Below are 6,898 nucleotides of genomic sequence, written 5' to 3'. Positions count from 1 at the left end.
GCAAAGACACCCTTAAACAACAGAGAGCTGTTGAACGCTATGCATTTACCTCCTCACTGACCCTCACTGATGGAGCACCCGAATCGGACTTTTATGGAGCATGCCTGTTTCGTGCCAATTCCGGATTGGCGAATGCGGTGGTAAAGGGGGGAGTCCTGGTAAAGTTGGGCGTGCAGTGCATTAATTCAATTTAAATGCATGCAGAAACGGGCACGGATCGCGCTACTCGCGTCATGCCTGACTTTACCAAGTTTTTGCACCCACAAACAGGCGCAGCCTGATGATAAAATTGGGCTCATAGAGGTTTACAGCATGGAAACAGGCTCTTTGGCCCAACTTGTCCATGCCACCCAGTTTTTACCATTCAGCTATTCTTGCGTTTGGCCCATATCCCTCGAGACCAATCTTACTCATGTAACTGTCTAAATGTGTTTTAAAAGACTAAATTGTATCTGCCTCTACTACTCCCTCTGGTCGCCATTCACGACACTCACCACCCTCTGTGTGGGAAAGAAATTGCCCCTCTGGGCGCTTTTGTATCTCTCCTCTCTCACCTTAAACCTATGCCCTCTAGTTTTAGACTCCCCTACCTTTGGGAAATGATGTTGACTTTTACCTTATCTATGCCCCTCATTATTTTATAGACCTCTATAAGATCACCCCGAAGCCTCCTACGCTCCAGAGAAAAAAGTCCCAGTCTATCCAGCCTCTCCTTATAACTCAACCCATCAAGTCCTGGTAGCATCCCAGTAAATCTTTTCTGCACTCTCCCTAGGTTAATAATATCCTTTCAATAATAGGGTGACCAGAACTGTGCACAATATTCCAAGTGTGGCCTTACCAATGTCTTGTACAACTTCAACAAGACGTCCCAACTCCTGTGTTCAGTGTTTTGAAACCAAGAATGCCGAATGCCTTCTTCACCACCCTGTTCACCAGCAACTCCGCTTTCAAGGAGCTGAGAATCTGTACTCCTAGATCTCTTTGTTCTGTAACTCTCCCCAATGCCTACCATTAACTGAATAAGTCCTGCCCTGGTTCAATTTACCAAAATGCATCACCTTGCACTTATCCAAATTAAACTCCAGTTGCCATTCATCAGCCCACTGGCCCAATTGATCAAGATCCTGTTGCAGTCCGAGATAACCTTCTTCACTGTCCATTGTGCCACTAATCTTACTAACCATGTTTCCTAAATTCTCATCCAAATGTTTGATATAAATGATAAATAACAGTGGACCCAGCACTGATCCCTGAGGCACACCACTGGTCACAGGCCTCCAGTTTGAAAAAAGGACTCTAAACCACCCCTGTCTTCTATCATCAAGCCAATTTTGTATCCAATCAATTGGCTACTTCGTCCTGGATCCCGTGAGATTAATACTTATGCAACAACCTACCATATGGTACCTTGTCAAAGTCCATGTAGACAATATCGACTGCACTACCTTCTTCTACCTTCTTAGTTACCCCTTCAAAAAACTCAATCAAATTTGTGAGACATGATTTTCCACTCACAAAGCCATGCTCATTATCCCTAATCAGTTTTTGCCTCTCTAAATGCCTGTAGATCTTTTCTTTAGAATACCTTCTAACAACTTACCCACTACAGGCATTAGGCTCACCAGCCTGTAGTTCCCAGGCTTTGCCCTGTAGCCCTTGTTAAACAAAGGCACAAAATTTGCCATCCTCCAATGTGTGTGTCTGTGGTATGCATGTGTATGGATCTGTGGTGTGTGTTCTTTTTATTCATTCATGGGACATGGATGCCACTGGCTGGCCAACATTTATTGCCATCCCTAGGTGCCAGAGGGCAGTTGAGAGTCAACCACATTGCTGTGGCTCTGGAGTCACATGTAGGCCAGTCCAGGTAAGAATGGCAGATTTCCTTCCCTGAAGGACACGAGTGAACCAGATGGGTTTTTCCAACAATTGACAATGGTTTCATGGTAATCAGTAGATTCTCAATTCCGGATTTTTTTTATTGAATTCAAATTCCACCACCTGCCGTGACATGATTTGAACCTAGGTCCCCAGAACATTAGCTGAGTTTCTGGATTAATAATTAATTAATAGCGATAATACAATTTGGCCATCAGCTCCCCATATGTGTGACTGTCTGTGGTGTGTGTGTATGTGTGTGTGTGTGCATGTATGGATCTCTTATGTGTATGTGTATATCTGTGATGTGTGTATTTGAGGTGTGTGTGCATGGATCTGTGGTGTATGTGTACATGGGTGGCACGGTGGCACAGTGGTTAGCACTGTTGCCTCATAGCGCCAGGGACCCGGGTTCGATTCTCGGCTTGGGTCATTGTCTGCGTGGAGTTTGTACATTCTCCCTGTGTCTGTGTGGGTTTTGTCCGGGTGCTCCAGTTTCCTCCCACGTCCAAAGATGTGCAGGTTAGGTGGATTGACCATGGTAAATTGCCCCTTAGTGTCAGGGGGACTAGCTAGGGTATATGCATGGGGTATGGGATAGGGCCTTGGTGGGATTGTGGTCCAATCAGACTCGATCGGCCGAATGGCCTCCTTCTGCATTTAGGATTCTATGAGTGTGTCTTTGTAGTGTGTGTGTTTCTATGTGTGTGTGTGTGTGTGTGTGTATATGTGTGTGAATCTGTGGAATGTGTTGTGTGTGCGTGTGCGTATCGATGGCGTGTGTATGTCTGTGGTGTGTGTATACCTGTGAGTGCTGATGTGATTTTTCTCAGTGAGCACATAGATGCAATGGTGGTCAGCTGGACTTTCAATATTCTTTCAGGCTGTCTGTGGATATTTATGTTCTCATGTCCTGAAACAAACCATCAGTCTCTGAAACTATTTGGAGCATTATGTTACAATTTATCAGGTTGTCAGGATGTCACTGATGGACTGAGCCTCCTCCCTCCATATTGCCTGTATCACCCTCTTCTGGGACTGTCTTGGTTGTTGAAGAGCTGGTTTCTCCTTGTTCTACCTCTGTCAGCAGTTCCCTCAGGGGTCTGTGAGTCTGGGTGCTTGAGTCACAGCAGAAGATCCACTTGCTGCTGCTCCTATTGTTTCAAATTGCTCCATAATTTGATAATCCATATGGGCTGTGACGGCAAGCTGAAACACCGACTACAATCAAACAGATTAGGTGTGAATTTCCAGCAGTGTCCTGTGGACAGTTATAAGTTCTGTTGTGCTATACTAGATGAATGGAGTAAGATCCATCCACAGCACGTTGCGTTGTGGTCAGTCAGTGCCAGTGATATTGAACAGTTTCGCATTCCTCATCAAAACTGAAGAAGTTTTTGTCAGGACCTCCCTGCAGCCAGTTTTAAGGACAATTAAGAATATCTTATGGAATGAGAACCAATGGCGACCAATAAGCAACTTTTAAAGTGGATTTGATAAATGAGCAGAATTTAGTTTAAAAAAATGAAGAGATGCCAGAAAATCAGAGTGGTGATGGTCTTAGTTTACTCTCCCAGATGTTTTGACAGAATATAAGGGCTCACCGATTTAAGAGATGAGGAAAAATAATTCCTGACAGAGGATGATGAGTCTATGGAACTCTCCCTGAAAAGGCAGTGGAAGCAGAGACTATGAATAAATTTAAGGCAGAGCGAGATAGATTCTTGATAGGTGAGAGGGTGAAAGTTTGAGTGGTCAGTGAAAATGTGAAGTTGAGGTTACAATCAGTTCAGGCATGATCTTACTGAATGATGGAGCAGGCTCAAGGGCTGAGCTATGTACTCCAGCTCCAAGTCATAGGTTTGTTAATGAGTGGTTCATTTGACCATTTCAGGATCAGAGAATCACAAAATCTTTACAGTGCAGCAGGAGTGGCCGTTTGACTCATCGGGGTGAATTTTACCGTCCTGCCCACCATGAGAATCAGAGTGAGCAAGAGGAAAGGTCCATTGAATTCAGGTGGGATTCTTTCAGGTGAGCAAGGCAGGAAAATCCCTCCCATCGAGTCTGCACCGGCTCTCTGAAAGTGTATTTTAAATAGACCCACCCTCCTGTGTTATCCCTGTAACATTGCACATTCTTTCTTTTCAGATAGCTTGATTGAATCTGCCTCTCAGGAAGTTTGTTCTTGACTCCAATCAACTTCTGGGTGAAAATATCACTTCTACTCTTTTTGCCAATTATTTTGAATCTGTGCCCTTTTGTTCTTGATACACTGTTGAGTGGAAACAGTTTCTCTCAATTTACCCTGTCCATACTCCTCATGATCTTAAATACCTCTTTGGCCTTCTTTTCTCCAAGGAAAACAGTTCCACACTCTCCAATCTATTCTCATAGCTACATTATCCCTGGAACCATTCTTGTGAATCTCCTCTGTACTCTCTCCAATGCCTTCACATCCTTCCTCATGTGGGACACCCAGAACTGGATACAGTATTCCAGATGAGGCCTAACTAGTGCCTTATACAAGTTCAACCTGACTTCCTTACTTTTGTACTCAATGTCCCTACTAATTGTTTTAAGGTGACAACTTTGTATTCGATGTAATGTGGCCAATGGTAACAAGCTGTAAGGGTCAGCTGACCCAGTAAACCATGGAACCAATTACAGAATGATGTGATGTTCAGCTGACTCAGTATAAATAAGAACATGTTGGGAATTGTGGGGGACTTGGATTGGCCCAAAGCGAGGCCCCAAAACTGGAGTATTGAAGTTTCTTTATTAAACCCTTTCTTTGACTTATAAGTTGGAGGAAGTTTTGTTACATTTTTATTGTCTGCATTTGGAGAGTTCCTTCTGAAGAAACACGAATAAAACCTAGGATAGGAGATGCTTTATTAATTGCTCTCTCAACATGCCCTGCCATCTTCCATGCCTTATGTCTACATACACCAAGGTTCCTTTGACCCTGCATCTCCTTTAGAGTTAGCACTTTATTGTGTATTGTCTTTCACTATTTGTCCTCCCAAAATGAATCACCTTACATTTCTCTGCAGGTATCTTCATCTGACACCTGTGTACCCAATCCATGAATCTGCTTAGGTCCTTCTGAAGTTCAAGACTATCCTCATCACAGTTGACAATGCTTTCAATCTTCATATAATCTACAAATTTAGGATGCCAATTCATAGAAACATAGAAAATAAGAGCAGGAGGAGGAGGATATTCGGCCCTTCGAGCCTGCTTCACTATGATCATGGCGATTATAGAACATAGAACATAGAACATTACAGCGCAGAACAGGCCCTTCGGCCCACGATGTTGCACCGACCAGTTAAAAAAAAAAAAACTGTGACCCTCCAACCTAAACCAATTTCTTTTCGTCCATGAACCTATCTACGGATCTCTTAAACGCCCCCAAACTAGGCGCATTTACTACTGATGCTGGCAGGGCATTCCAATCCCTCACCACCCTCTGGGTAAAGAACCTACCCCTGACATCGGTTCTATAACTACCCCCCCTCAATTTAAAGCCATGCCCCCTCGTGCTGGATTTCTCCATCAGAGGAAAAAGGCTATCACTATCCACCCTATCTAAACCTCTAATCATCTTATATGTTTCAATAAGATCCCCTCTTAGCCGCCGCCTTTCCAGCGAAAACAATCCCAAATCCCTCAGCCTCTCCTCATAGGATCTCCCCTCCATACCAGGCAACATCCTGGTAAACCTCCTCTGCACCCTCTCCAAAGCCTCCACATCCTTCCTGTAATGTGGGGACCAGAACTGCACACAGTACTCCAAGTGCGGCCGCACCAGAGTTGTGTACAGTTGCAACATAACGCTACGACTCCTAAATTCAATCCCCCTACCAATAAACGCCAAGACACCATATGCCTTCTTAACAACCTTATCTACTTGATTCCCAACTTTCAGGGATCTATGCACACATACACCTAGATCCCTCTGCTCCTCCACACTATTCAAAGTCCTCCCGTTAGCCCTATACTCAACACATCTGTTATTCCTACCAAAGTGAATTACCTCACACTTCTCCGCATTAAACTCCATCCGCCACCTCTCGGCCCAACTTTGCAACCTGTCTAAGTCTTCCTGCAAACTACGACACCCTTCCTCACTGTCTACCACACCACCGACTTTGGTGTCATCAGCAAATTTGCTAATCCACCCAACTATACCCTCATCCAGATCATTAATAAATATTACAAACAGCAGTGGCCCCAAAACAGATCCCTGAGGTACACCACTTGTAACCGCACTCCATGATGAATATTTACTATCAACCACCACCCTCTGTTTCCTATCCGCTAGCCAATTCCTGATCCAATTTCCTAGATCACCCCCAATCCCATACATCTGCATTTTCTGCAGAAGCCTACCATGGTGAACCTTATCAAACGCCTTACTAAAATCCATATATACCACGTCCACTGCCTTGCCCCCATCCACCTCCTTGGTCACTTTCTCAAAAAACTCAATAAGGTTAGTAAGGCACGACCTACCTGCCACAAAACCATGCTGACTATCACCTATCAATTCATTACTCTCCAAATAACTATAAATCCTATCCCTTATAATTTTTTCCAACATCTTGCCGACAACAGAAGTGAGACTCACCGGTCTATAATTCCCGGGGAAGTCTCTGTTCCCCTTCTTAAACAATGGGACAACATTCGCTAACCTCCAATCTTCTGGTACTATACCAGAGGCCAACGACGACCTGAAGATCAGAGCCAGAGGCTCTGCAATCATTTCTCTTGCCTCCCAGAGAATCCTTGGATAAATCCCATCCGGACCAGGGGATTTATCTATTTTCAGACCCTCCAGAATATCCTGCACATCCTCCTTATCAATTGCCTGATCCGCGTTCCACCCAGATCCTTTGACTCCCCTCCCTTCACTCCATATCTAACTGTTTCTTGAAAACATATAGGGCAGGATTTTACAAGATTTTTTTGAAGTGTCCAGCTAGCGTGAAAATGGGAGAGTTTCTGATCT

This window comes from Mustelus asterias, chromosome 4 (genome assembly GCF_964213995.1).
Source record: "Mustelus asterias chromosome 4, sMusAst1.hap1.1, whole genome shotgun sequence".
NCBI lineage: Eukaryota > Metazoa > Chordata > Chondrichthyes > Carcharhiniformes > Triakidae > Mustelus > Mustelus asterias.
This window is presented reverse-complemented; position numbering follows the sequence as displayed.